Here is a 13,221-nt window from a genome sequence, read left to right as displayed (position 1 = left end):
CAAAATGTAAACCCAGTACTTAAAGTAGATCTACCTGGTTTAACCACAATAAGGTGTGAACTAACCACAAAAAGTGTGAACACCCATTTTATACATTGAGTGGGAGGTCTCTGACCCATGTGTCAAAAAGTGGGAAGTCCTAGAAAGGAGTGTTAGGGGAGGTGACACAAGAGAAAAAGGTATTTAAATAGTGGAAATAGAGACACACAGGATAATCAGTCATTCAGAGTTGGACTGGAAGACAGTTACTTGGACTTAGATTGAAGATAGTTATTATGAGGTGGAGCGAAGACAGATACTTGAGGAGAGACTGGAAGACAGATACTCGGACTTAGAGTCAAGATACTTGGTTGTAGAACTGGACCCTTGGAGGAGCTCGTACAGGAGACCTCAGACTGTTTTCCATTTAGACAGTCACTGTGGTGAGTGTAAATGGCTGACTTCCTTCCTTGCCCTTTCTGGAGGTGTGAACCTCCAAGAAAGGCCCATTGTCTTGATACTCCTTTCCCCTGACTTGTGCCTTAGAATTTCTAATTGGTTCAGAGGAAACAGGAGCTTTCTTTCTGTCTCTCTCTTTTTCTCTGTCTCTGTCTCTGTCTCTGTCTCTGTCTCTGTTTCTCTCTCTCTCTCTCTCTCTCTCTCTCTCTCTCTCTCTCTCTCTCTATTTCTCTCTCTCTGTCTCTCTCTGTGTTGCTGTCTCTCTCTTTTCCTTAATTTCTTCCCTCTAATGTAAAATAAACTACCATAAATTCCATTTTACTTTAGTAATTCATTTTGGGATTTAGTAATTAAATCACTGGTGACCACCAATTAAATATTCAGTCCAACCATATAAAGTTAATAATACTAAGTATCTCTTTACCTTTCTCCTACTTTTCCCTCTCTTTACTACTACTACTAGTACTGTCACTTAATAAAGTTATCAAACTCCAAATAGCCTCACAATTTAAAATATTACACAACCTTGTGAGAAACTAAGTGAAGGAAAAGACTCCTGAGATACATCCAGACACCATAGATGAGTGGAGTAGGAGAAAAATAGTGCATATGGCTGAAGAGTTAACTTTGAATTAGTTGTATGTGAGAGATCTGGCTTGATGAGGGAAGGGGAAAGAAACCTAGGTACATGAGAAGAAATCTTGAAATTTAAGAAGCTCCAAAGACAAGACTTTTAACTTCTCTCTAAGTATCCCTTCTTTCTCAAGTAACTCAGTTACTGTGATTGAGAACTCAGCCAAATCATGTCGGATATTTATTCATGGTCAAATGCTATAGCCTTACAGAGCACAAATCCTTAGTATCCAATCCCTGTAAATAAAGTCAGAGAGCAAACTAGGTTCTCCTAGTGGCCCCATTTCTCTGAAAGACTCCTCCAGTCTCCATTTCTGTGCCTTTCCCCCTTGGGACCCATTGACTACTATGGGCCAGGTTCTCCCTTTACCTAACTTACAAAAGGGACCTGAGATTCTTCCCTCCCAGCCCTAGAAAGAGAGAAAGACCCACCCTATTCTGAGTCATAGAGTGGCAAGATCCATCCATCCCAACCTGGCCAAGTCAGACTTGCAGTAGAGGATTTATTTCTCAGAAAGTATGTTCTCACCCTTACTTTTCCCCCTTCTTTTTGGCACTGTATGTGAGACACACTGTATGTGTTTTCCTTTGATGAGCTTTTCAATAGGTGTTCTGGGATCCTCATTCCCTGTTCCTTGACTGGAAACAGCTACTAAGGAATCTCGTTAATAGAAATCAGAAACACATGAAGTTCATGAATTGGGGGAAATCTGAAATAGACTAATAAGGCACCTCTCCATGCCAGTCATCTAGTGCTAAGGTTGCTGGACCATGCAGGAGTTGGAACACTGAGGAAGCATTTCCTTCTGAGGATGGTCGTAACTCTCCAGTTCTCAGGTCTCTCCCACAGCTTTCTCCTTTTTTCCTGCTTTCTCTTTTCCTAGCAACAAGGAGTAAAGTCTCAGTGAATAGAGGGGTCAGGCCTGGAGTCAGGAGGTCCTGGCTTCAAATATGTCCTTAGACACTTCTTATCTATGTTACCCTGGGCATGTCACTTACCCCCAATTCCCAAGCCCTTATTGCACTTCTGCTTTAGAACCAATATTTAATATCTATTCTAAAACAGAAGTTAAGGGATTGTCATTTTTTTTAATGTGAGAATCCTGGTCCCCAGGGCAGAAAATGAGGAAGAGGATGATGTGGACTCCCTCTACCCACTGTACAGGACACATATTCTGAATTTTGCTCTTTTTCTCCATAAAATTTTTTTTCTGGTGTCAAGAGCTTTTTTGCTGTTGTTTGCTCCTTTTGACCCTGGAGGATTGGGCTTCTTGCATGTTGGTGGTCTTTGCTTTCTTAGCTTCTGTCTCAAGGGCTTTGCCTTGGGACCATCTTTCCATCCCTTTCAGAGGACTGAGTGAGGGCAGTTAGATCTGTGATAATTTTGTATAGTTCCTGATTTAAAGCATTTTCCTGAAGCTATCTTCCTCAGTTGTGGTCTCTTGAATTTTCAACTGAAACATGGGTTTTGCCCTAAATTTATCATCCTCACCTCTGCTTTGGCTGCCCCTTTGATGCACCTGCTGCAAGGACAGTGTTATTCAGCTTTGAGTCTCAATGCCAAGGCCAGGCACACCCCTCAGGGTTATGTCTATGGTGCTTTCAGTCAGCCTTTAAGAATATGGAAATTTTCCTGGCCCTGGCTTTAACTGTGGCTCAGTAGGTGTTTCCGGGGAGCTGAGCCTTGGTCAACTAGTGCTTTGATTTGAGCTGTTTCTCTGCCTTAAGGCATAGGAAACCTCACCCACTGCCTACCTTTCACACTGTGTCCAGGAGGAGAGGCCCTTTACTCCTCTTGTTCTAATTTCTGTCCTTTTGAGATGCTTTGTAATGATTGGTTAGACGGAGATTCAGAGAAGCTCCTGCTACTATGCTGCCATCTTGGTTCTGCCCTTGTTGGTTTCTTACTGCTGTCCCTCTGCTTCCCCAGGTCATTCCCACTTTTATGGCTCACCTAATGAGGTCAGCTTTATCCCTTACTCCATGGGCATCTATTGGCCCAAACTGGGAAATCCTCTAGGTGAAGGAAAATTAGTATTTAATAATTACAAGATTTTACAGATGTTCAGCACTTTAAAGTCTACTAAGCAATATAACATCTCATTGGGTTCCAAAGCACAAGCATTAATTTCATTTGAGTGGTAAGGAAACTGAGGCTGATAAGTAGCACTGGACTAACATCAAGACTCCTCCATTCCCCACTTACCACATCACTGATCCTCTTCTTATCAGTCCACACATGCATTCATTCATTCATTGAAAGGGTGTTCATCTAACTGACCTGGGCTACACAGGCCATTCACCTCTATCCCACGATATTTTCACCCACTTTCTCAGTACAAAGTCCCTAGGCTCTGGACTAGAGATACAGAAAAAATGACTCAGTCCCTGCCCCCCTCCAGGAGCGTGTCCCAAACAAGAGGAGCCAAAGGGAGAATATGATTGAGACAGACCGTATGGTTCGGAATCACAAATTTTCCATTTCAGAAAAGGAAAACTTGTTGTTCAGTTATTTCAGGTGTGTCTGTGTCTTTATCACCCTAATTGGTGTTTCTTGACAAAAGCACTGAAGTGCTTTGTTACTATCTCCAGCTTATTTTATAGATGATAAAACTGAGGCAAGTAGGATTCATTGACTACCTCCTTTGAATACCAAGAATTATTCAAAAGTCAGATGGGCTCTCTCAAGAGTAGTGAGCTTCATTTGAATAAAGGTCTTCAGAAATAGGATGGATGAGCACTGGCCAGGGAGAAGCTTACAGGATATCTAGGCTTCAGATATCAGTTAGACTCCATATAGTCTTTTGCAGCCTTGACATATTCCCCAAGTTGTAGTGGCCTCCAAAGATACCTTCCTTCTCTGTGCAATTGTGCCTTACACTGATCCCACTCTGTTCCTGGCAGATTGAAGAAGAATCTAATGTTTCTCTGAACTTCAAAGCCTAGAAACCATCTACATGTCTAAGTCCTCAATGACCCCAGACATAAATGAAATGACCCAGTATTTCTTGATCCCTGCACTACACATGTATGTGCAAGCAGACCCCTGAAATGCTACAAGTTTGGTTTTAGATCACCAAATAAAGCCAATGTAGCAAATTTCCCAGTGCTTGTGAGTCATATTTACACCATACTCTAGTCTATTAAATGTGCATTAGCATTATATCTAAAAAACCAATGTATGTACCTTAATTTACAAATGCTAACCATCATCTGAGCCTTTAGTCATTTGTCATCTTTTGGCTTGTGCAGGCTCTTGCCTCTAAGTTGTTGAGTGCTCATTGCTCAGGGTGATGGTTGCTGTGGCAATTTCTCAAAATAAGATGATGGTGAATTTTGCTTCATAGATTGACTCTTCATTCCTTCTAAGCTTTCTTTGTAACATTCTATGCTATTTGATGATAGCATTTACCTCACAGTAGAGCTTTTCTCAAAATTGGAGTCAATTCTCTCAAACTTGCTGCTGCTTAATTTTACATAATATTCTTCAACATTGTTGTAATCCAGGAAATAGGGAGGCCTAAGGAAAGGGAGAGAGAGATGGAGGAAAGGCCAGTTGATGCAGCAATCATCACCCACACAACATTTATTGATGCAGTCTGCTGTCTCCTATGTCACAGTTCACAGCCCCCAAAACAAGTGCAATAGTAACATCAAAGATCCCTGTTCACATATCACCATAACAGATATAAGAATAATGGAAATGGTTACAGTATTAGGAGGCAGAACCAAAATGTGAGACAAAAACAAATGCGAGCACATAGGATGGTTTTCCTTTCCAATACTTGATTCCACGCCAAATCTGAGGGGCCTTTTTTCAGAGCCCCTTAGGGAACAGTCAGTACTGAAATCCCTCTTCTCAGCTTCACTCATCAAGACCTAAATCCTATACTTCCTCTCACTCAGGGGAATTAATTCCATTTGGCCCAAAGAGACTTCTTCCTCTCTTTCATTGATATTTATTTGTAAAACTTATTTGGCTTATTCATCAATTGGGGAATGACTTGATTTTTTTGTGCAATTGATTTAGCTTTGTACAAATTTGAGGAATTATTTTAAATTTGTCAGAGGCTTCTGTTATAAAGACCCCACCCCCAATTTGTTGCTTCCCTTCTTTTTTTGGTTGCATTGGTTTTGTTTGTACAGAACCTTTTTAATTTAATGTAATCAAAATTAATCATTTTATATTTTGTAATTCTTTCTCTTACTTGATCTTAAATTCTTTCCCATAGATCTGACAGGTATAATATCCTATGTTCATCTAATTTATTTATAGTTTTATTCTTTATATTTAAGCCTTTTACCCATTCTGAATTTATCTTATTGTAGGGTGTGAGATGTTCATCAAAATCTAATCTCTCCCATAATGTTTTCCAATTTGCTCAGCAGTTTTTTTCTCCCTTCATACTTGATGATCATAGATAGGCCCCTCCCAGCTTGCTCCTGATAAACATCGACTTTATATCCCCTATTTCCAACAGTTTATTGAGTCTTTCAAGTCCTGTGGCTCTGATGTAGGCCTCAGAGACCTTCTTCTCCTTTTGCAGAAGTCTCCCTTGCAATAGACAGGTTTTCCAACAGTTTTCTTGGCTGGAAAAGAGAACATGAGAAACCTATAACCAAATTCTCCAACAGTAACTAATTGACTCTTCAGATATTTGCTCATAAACATGTAGAGGACTAAATTCTGCTGCCAGACATAGTAGACATTCAGTTATTTTGGCCTGATTGAAATGTTCTGTTGGTCCTTAGAAATTTGACTTGATACTGGTGCTCTGAACACTATGCAAAGGTAACCTCAGGAGCTCACATCTAACATCTTTTTGTTTCTATTAAAATCCATTTGTAGCAACTAGAAATTTATCAGCCATATTTGTTAAGCTAATACGGTGTGCCTAACAATACCAAAGTAATTGTGTTTTTAAAGTAAGAAAAAAAGGACACAGATTATATAGAAATAAACATAAAAGAAAAAACACACAACACAGGTTATGATGTTTTACAAACCTAGAAATGAGCCCACTCACCATTTGTGAAAAAAATTAAAAAGAAATACCAATAAAAATTAAATAAAAATTCCAAGTGAGTATCCTAGTATAAAACCAAAACAACATTTTAAAAAATGCTTGCCAGGCACATATTAGGTCACCATTGATAAATTTAGATGTTAAAAATTCATTCATGAAAATTCCATATTCAAAAAAATGTTCAAATAAAACTCAAAAATTCTCAAAATTAAAAATTATACTTTTCACTTCCCTTGTGGACAATGAATTAATAATTCAACATTGTTATTTCCCTCTTCTGGAGAATGAGATTCTGAGGATCTAAAAGCATTTTTGGTTCACCTTGTTCAAATGGACTGGATATTTTACTCATATTAAAAGCTTTAATAATTTTAATTAAGCACATAGAGTATTCAATATTAGTAAGAAAATGGTAATGGCCAGTTATTATAATCATATAAAGCTGTCAGAGGTTAATCTGATTTGCAGGTGGTAGATGGACGATGGAGGCCGTTTAATACAATATCTATTCAATTCTTGTAGAGGCAGGAATAGAAATAGGATAGAAACTAGGAGTTTGGAATATGATAGGAAATCTATTTTACTCAATATCTAAATAACCCCCTCCCCCAAATTAACTCTTCAGGGAGTTTTCTTCTTGTCTGCAAGCAGGCCTGACTTAATCTACACTCATTGACTAAAGATTTAACCTCTAACTTTCTAGCCTATTCTCATTCATAAACCTTCTTAAAGCAATTTATGACACTCAAAAGGTCAGTTTCTGTTTGCAGAGATGTTGAATGCAGCTCCTCTGCTTCCCTCAGTCAGAGAAGAAAAGGCCTCTGACAGTTGCTCAAAACTACTCTTTAGCCTCCCCCATGGTTCTTACGGGAAAAGTTCTCTGTAAATCAGACCAAACTGTCTGTATTTCTCCACTTTAAAATAAACAGTATCTAAAGTCACTTAAAGATTCTTTTGTTGTTGGACAAAGATCCAGCCAACTACTTCCAAACACGTATGAGAGAGGCAGGACCCCTGATGAAGTCAGAGACTGGACCCAGAACTTTCCAACTGCCTCTCTTTATCTAGACCTCTGAAAGTAAAGGGGTTCAGATCTACTTCTTCTGGTCTCCCAAAGGAGATAGCAAAAAAGTGAAAAAAAACTTTCTCTGACCTACACCCCTGTTTAGGAGACTAAATAACTAAGTAAAACTCATGATAATCAACATTACTATTTTCAAAAAAATTCATTTCAGATAGGTTGGACTGTTGTGCACTTACCTGAGATCTCCTTCTGGTTCACAGCAATCTGCATCCTCTCTTTTTTCCTGTCCAAGCAGGATGGGGTGGGGATGGGGAGAGGAAACAAAGACTTGAATGGGATAGACGTGAGTCCAAAAATTCTGCCCCTTCAGTTTTATGTCTGTGGGTGTGGATATTATAGCTAAAAATTTACAAAGTTGATTGACTCCCCGCACGGAAGATTCTGCAGAGCTGACTGCATCAAGATTCTAAGGGTTGGGTAGCTTACAATGGTCTCTCTCTGAAGCTAGGATTTCAGACACAGAGGCCTTGAATCTGGGAGTCTCTCTCAGTGAATCATCTTTGAAGCTCCTGCCTGCCTTGGATTATTCTCAAGAAAAAGGTTGGGGAGTCATTATGTTGGCCTAGAAGGAGCAGAAGTTCAGACCTCTGAATATCCTTCCTAAGCGATCGCAAACTGAATGATCCCAGGGGACTGAAAATCAAACTTAACAACAAGACAGAGCCAAGGAACCCTCCTTCTGGACTTAATTCAAAAGGTACATCCCAGAAAAGCTGTAATCCTAGAACACTAGGGTTTAAGGGGAAGAAAGAAAGAAGGTCCCAGGACCCATAGCCCCTCCCACCCAGAGCACTGATATTCCAGTGGCAATGGGAACTGCTGGGTGGGCAAAGGGGCTGGTCTGAAGGGGATACCTTGCAAGCAGGGTTGTACCAAGATCAGAGTGTCCAACACAGGCAGTGGGGAAGGAGCTAGAGAGGGAGCTTAGACCTGGCAGCCTGACCAGAGCAGTGGAGATCTTCCATATTTGCTCCAGCCTTCCAGGAAGTTTTGGACTCAGAGCACACCCAGCCCAACTAAGCTGAACTTAATCCCATCAAATGTCTCCAGAACTCAGAGAAGCCCAGGCTCCACACCCATCCTCATTGACTGCTGGACTTTAATCCAATCAAAACCCTCCAGAGGACAGGGAAGCTCAAACTCCCAACAACCCTCCCCCAGAGACCTTCTGTTAAAGCTCCAAGACAGAAGCCCCCAAAACCAAAAATATGAGAGGAGAAAAAGCACAGACAAATATGAGGAGTAAAGAAGGGGGTGAATTTGAGCAAACAACAGAAAAAGAAGAAAGAAACTACAATAGACAGCTTCTCCTTAGCAAACGGAACAGAGGGGGAGAGATCAGCAAACAATAAATCAGAAACCCCAGAAAATTGAATACAGGCTGTGGAAGAACTCAAAACACAATTAAGAGAGTCGAAGACAATTGGGAAAAGAACTTAAAAATTAAGATAAATCATCTGGAAACAGAGGCACTTGAACTAAAATGAGAAAATAGTGTCTTGAAAGCCAAAATCAGCCAGCTGGAAAATGAGGCAAAGGAGATGGAAGATGAGACAAAGAAGATGAAAGAGGGGCCAAAGGAGATGAAAGACAAGGTAAAGCGGATGAAAGAAGACCTTCAAAGAAAATCATACCAGAAGGAAAAGGAGGACCAAAAAGCCAGGGATGAAATTCAGTCTTTAAGAACCAGGGGAAAGTATGGTCATTCAACACAATAGAAGAATTCCAAGCATTCATAAAGAAAAGACCAGACCTGAACAGAAAATTTGATGTCCAAGCACAGAACTCAAGAGAATCATCAAAAGGTAATTAAAAAAGTGGGGAAAAAATAACAAATTTTTTTTAATAGACTCAATAAGTTAAAATGATATGCATCCCTATAAGAAAAGAGGTCATTGGTAACTCTTAAAAAATGTTGCTATCACCTGGGCAGCTAGAAGAATTACATTTAGAGGGGACAGTGACAAACTGTATAGGATGAAAGGACAAGACATGAATAGGTATATAGATATATGCATGCATAAATACATATACATGTGTGTGTATATATACATATATATACACACACAAAAAAAAAAACCAGAGCTAAGAAAAGTTAATACTAAAAGAAATGGGAAAAGAAACAAATGGAGGTAAATTTATATGTCACAAAGAAGTTCATGGTGGGAGAGGGGAGAACATCGATACACTGGAAGGGTAAAGAGGTTGGAGATAGGAAATACTCAACTCTTATATGCTTTGAAACTGACCCAAAGAGGGAAGAACAATACAATCCATTGGGGAAGAGAATAGATTGACTCCCAATAGGGGAGTAGAAGGGTAAAAAATGGACTGGTGGAGAGGGAAGCAGTACAAGGGAGGGAGAGGGTGGGGGGCAATTTTAAAAATAATACAGGGGAAAATAAGGGGGGAATAATAAGGGAGGGGGGTAGAAAGGGAAGTAAAATAAGGGTGGGAACTAGGGGGACTGATTATAAATAAACATTGGTGTAGAAGGAAATAATGAAAGAAGAAAAGGCAGGACCAGGAGTAGAAATCACAATGCTAGGAAATACACAGCTAGTAATCATAACTCTGAATGTGAATGGAATGAACTCACCTATAAAACACAAGCAAATAGCAGAGGGGACTAAAATCCAAAACCCTACCATATGCTGTCTGCAAGAAACACACACGAGGAAGGTAGATAGGCATAGGGTGAAAGTAAGAGGATGGAGCCAAATCTATTGGGCATCAACTGATAAAAAGAAGGCAGGAGTCGCAATCATGGTATCTGACAAAGCCAAAGCAAAAATAAATCTAGTTAAAAGAGATAGGGAAGGTAATTATATCCCGATAAAAGGCAGTATAGACAATGAGGAAAGATCTATACTCAGTATGTATGCACCAAATGGCATAGCATCCAAATTTCTAAAGGAGAAACTAGAGGAATTCAAGGATGAAATAGATAGAAAACCTATACTAGTGGGAGATCTGAACCTTCCTCTATCTGAACTAGATAAATCAAGCCAAAAAATAAATAAGAAAGAGATGAGAGAAACGAATGAAATCTTAGAAAAATTAGAGTTAGTAGAAGTGGAGAAAAATAAATACGGACAAAAAGGAAGACACCTTTTCAGCATCACATGGTAAATTCACAAAAATTGACCATGTATTAGGGCACAAAAACATTGCAAACAAGTGCAAAAGGGTAGAAATAATAAAGGCAAACTTCTCAGACCACAATGCAATGAAAATAATAATTAGTAAGGGTACATGGAGAGATAAACATTAATTGGAAATTAAATAATATGATTCTACAAAACCAGCTAGTTAAAGAACAAATCATAGAAACAATAACTTCATTGAAGAAAATGACAATGGTGAGACATCCTTTCAAAACCAATGGGATGTAGCCAAAGCAGTACTCAGGGGGAAATTGATATCCTTGAGTTCATATATAAACAAATTAAGAAGGGTAGAGGTCAATGAATTGGGCATGCAAGTTAAAAAACTAGAAAGTGAACAAATTAAAAATCCCCATATGAAGACTAAATTGGAGATCCTAAAAATCAAAGGAAAAATCAAAAAAATTGAAAGTCAAAGAACTGTTGATTTAATAAGTAAGACTAGAAACTGGTACTTTGAAAAAACAAATAAAATAGACAAAGTACTATTCAGTCTAATTAAAAAAGAAAGAAAAAGCCAAATGGACAGTATCCAAGATGAAAAGGGAGACTTCACCTCTACTCATGAGGAAATTAAGGCAATCATTAAAAAATACTATGCCCAATTATATGGCAACAAATATGGCAATCTAGGTGATATGGATGAATACTTACAAAAATATAAATTGCCTAGACTAACATAAGAGAAATAAATTACCTAAACAACCCCATATTAGAAAATGAAATTGAACAAGCCATCAAAGAACTTCCTAAGAAAAAATCCCCATGTCCAGATGGATTCACAAATGAATTCTATCAAACATTCAAAGAACAACTAATCCCAATATTCTGCAAACTATTTGACAGAATAAGCCAAGAATGAGTTCTACCAATTTTTTTTTACGACACAAATATGGTACTAATCCCAAAGCTAGGCAGGTTAAAAATGGAGAAAGAAAACTATAGGCCAATCTCCCTAATGAATATAGACACAAAAATCTTAAATTGGATACTAGCAAAAAATACTCCAGCAAGTCATCACAAGGGTTATCCACTATGTTCTGGTAGGGTTCATACCAGGAATGCAAGGATGATTCAATATTAGGAAAACCATCCACATAATTGACCATTAGCAAACTGACAAAAATCACATGATTATATCAATAGATGGAAAAAAGCCTTTGATGAAATACAACACCCATTCCTATTGAAAATATTAGAAAGTATAGGAATAGAAGGGCCTTTCCTAAAAATAATAAATAGTATACATCTGTATCTAAAACCATCAGCAAACATCATCTGCAATGGGGATGAACTCGAAGCCTTCCCAATAAGATCAGGAGTAAAACAAGAATTCCCATTATCACATTTATTATTTAATATTGTACTAGAAACACTAGCAGTAGCAATTAGAGAAGAAAAAGAAATTGAAGGTATTAAAATTGGCAATAAGGTGACCAAGCTGTCACTTTTTGCAGATGATATGATGATTTACTGAAAGAATCCTAGAGAATCAATCAAAAAGCTAGTTGAAATAATCAACAACTTTAGTAAAGTTGAAGGATACAAAATAAATCCACATAAGTCATCAACATTTCTATATATCTCCAACCCAGTTCAGAAGCAAGAATTAGAAAGATAAATTCCATTTAAAGTCACCTGAGACAATATAAAATACTTAGGAATCTATCTGTGAAAACAAACACAGGAACTATATGAACACAACTACAAAATACTCTCCAAACAATTAAAACTAGATCTAAACAATTGGAAAAACTTTGATTGCTCATGGGTGGGACAAGCCAATATAATAAAAATGACCATCCTACCAAAACTTATCTATCTATTTAGTTTCATACCCATTGAACTTCCAATTAGAGAAAACCATAACAAACTTCATTTGGAAGAACAAAAGATCAAGGATATCAAGGGAAATAATGAAAAAAATACAGAGGAAGGTGGCCTTGCAGTCCCAGATCTCAAACTATATTACAAAGCAGTGGTCATCAAAACAATTTGGTACTGGCTAAGAGAAAGAAAGTAGGATCAGTGGAATAGACTTGGGGTAAATGACCTCAGCAAGACATTCTATGACAAACCCACAGACCCCAGCTTTTGGAACAAAAATCCACTATTTCATAAAAACTGCTAGCAAAATTGGAAGACAGTATGGGAGAGATTACGTTTGGATGAACACCTCACACCCTACACCGAGATAAACTCAGAATGGGTGAATGACTTGAACATAAAGAAGGAAACTATAAGTAAATTAGGGGAACACAGAATAGTATACATGTGAGACCTATGGGAAGGGAAAGATTTTAAAACCAAGCAAGACTTAGAGTCACAAAATGTAAAATAAATACTTTTGACTACATCAAATTAAAGTTTTAGTTCAAAGAAAACCAATGTAACTAAAATTAGAAGGGAAGCAACAAATTGGGAAACAATCCTCATAACAAAAACTTTTGACAAAGGTCTAATTACTCAAATTTATAAAGAGTTAAACCAGTTGTACAAAAAAATTAAGCCATTCTCCAGTTGAAAAATGGGCAAGGAACATGTATAGGCAATTTTCAGTTAAAGAAATCAAAACTATTAATAAGCACATGAAAAAGTGTTCTAAATCTCTTATAATCAGAGAGATGCAAATCAAAACAACTCTGAGGTATCACCACCTCACACCTAGCAGATTGGCCAACATGACAGCAAAGGAAAGTAATGAATGCTGGAGGGGATGTGGTAAAGTAGGGACACTAATTCATTGCTGATGGAGTTGTGAATTGATCCAACCATTCTGGAGGGCAATTTGGAATTATGCCCAAAAGGCGATAAAAGACTGTCTACCCTTTGATCCAGGCATAGCACTGCTGGGTTTTGTACCCCAAAGAGA

General features: G+C 38.2%; 1 protein-coding gene and 1 long non-coding RNA gene across 2 annotated transcripts in view; one reads left to right on the top strand and one right to left on the bottom strand.

Annotated features, from left to right (window-relative positions):
* The window catches only part of LOC103100369 (hemicentin-1-like), a 228,503-nt gene that overhangs the window by 137,595 nt on the left and 77,687 nt on the right, over positions 1 to 13,221 (top strand). The gene's annotated exons all lie outside the window — the stretch shown is intronic.
* On the bottom strand, positions 1,555 to 7,492 carry LOC103097641 (uncharacterized). Its single transcript, XR_473845.2, has 4 exons — positions 7,359 to 7,492; positions 5,376 to 5,661; positions 4,259 to 4,591; positions 1,555 to 1,951 (listed from the first exon to the last, which is right to left on the bottom strand). It is a non-coding gene; the product is annotated as an uncharacterized LOC103097641 (long non-coding RNA).

This window comes from Monodelphis domestica, chromosome 4 (genome assembly GCF_027887165.1).
Source record: "Monodelphis domestica isolate mMonDom1 chromosome 4, mMonDom1.pri, whole genome shotgun sequence".
NCBI lineage: Eukaryota > Metazoa > Chordata > Mammalia > Didelphimorphia > Didelphidae > Monodelphis > Monodelphis domestica.
Note: the sequence above shows the minus strand (reverse complement) of the source record. Positions and strands in the feature narration are given on the sequence as shown.